We start from the raw sequence: 676 nt of genomic DNA, 5'->3' as shown, positions 1-676 counted from the left end.
GTTAATATTTAATCTAACCGCCCATACAGATGTTTGTAATGGTATTAATTTTAATTTATAGGTTTGAGAATGAGCACGGTGGCTTGGTGTGCCTGACAGCGAGAAGGTTCCCGGTTCAACTCCCTAGCCTGGTGGGGGTCTTAAAGAGACTGAAAAAGGGTATATAAAACTGTGATTAAAATCTAACGATGGCGTCGGTTAAAACACAACACTACGGGGGGGTTTCTTAAGAAAAATAATGATGAAATAATTGAAATGTCTGTCGACAATCAGAATCGGTGTGTCCGAAATGCCATCCTAAACAGTATATACACAAAAAGTATACTTGAGTTCGGCACACTTTTGAGTAAATATCAGTAGTGTGCATTAATTCGGACGAACTAATACTTCCTGCCATTGGGAGGGGGAGTTGTTACCATGGTAACAACTCCTGTCACAGCAGCAGTAGCAGCTTCGCTCCACTCTTTCCCGTATATCCTGGCCCAAACAAGATGACATTATATAATATGATTATATACAAATATTATAATATTAATATATTTCTACTTAACATTATACAACATATACGTATCACTTACAAACCAAACGCCGCTGCATTGCATTGTGGCGCTTGTTTTACTTTGAAGGCGCCAACCGGAAGCGGCTGACCTCGCAGCGGCAGCTTTCCCGCGGTTCG

Source organism: Cololabis saira, chromosome 24 (assembly GCF_033807715.1).
Source record: "Cololabis saira isolate AMF1-May2022 chromosome 24, fColSai1.1, whole genome shotgun sequence".
NCBI lineage: Eukaryota > Metazoa > Chordata > Actinopteri > Beloniformes > Belonidae > Cololabis > Cololabis saira.
The sequence above is the reverse complement of the archived record's forward strand: the minus strand, read 5'-3'. Positions refer to the sequence as shown.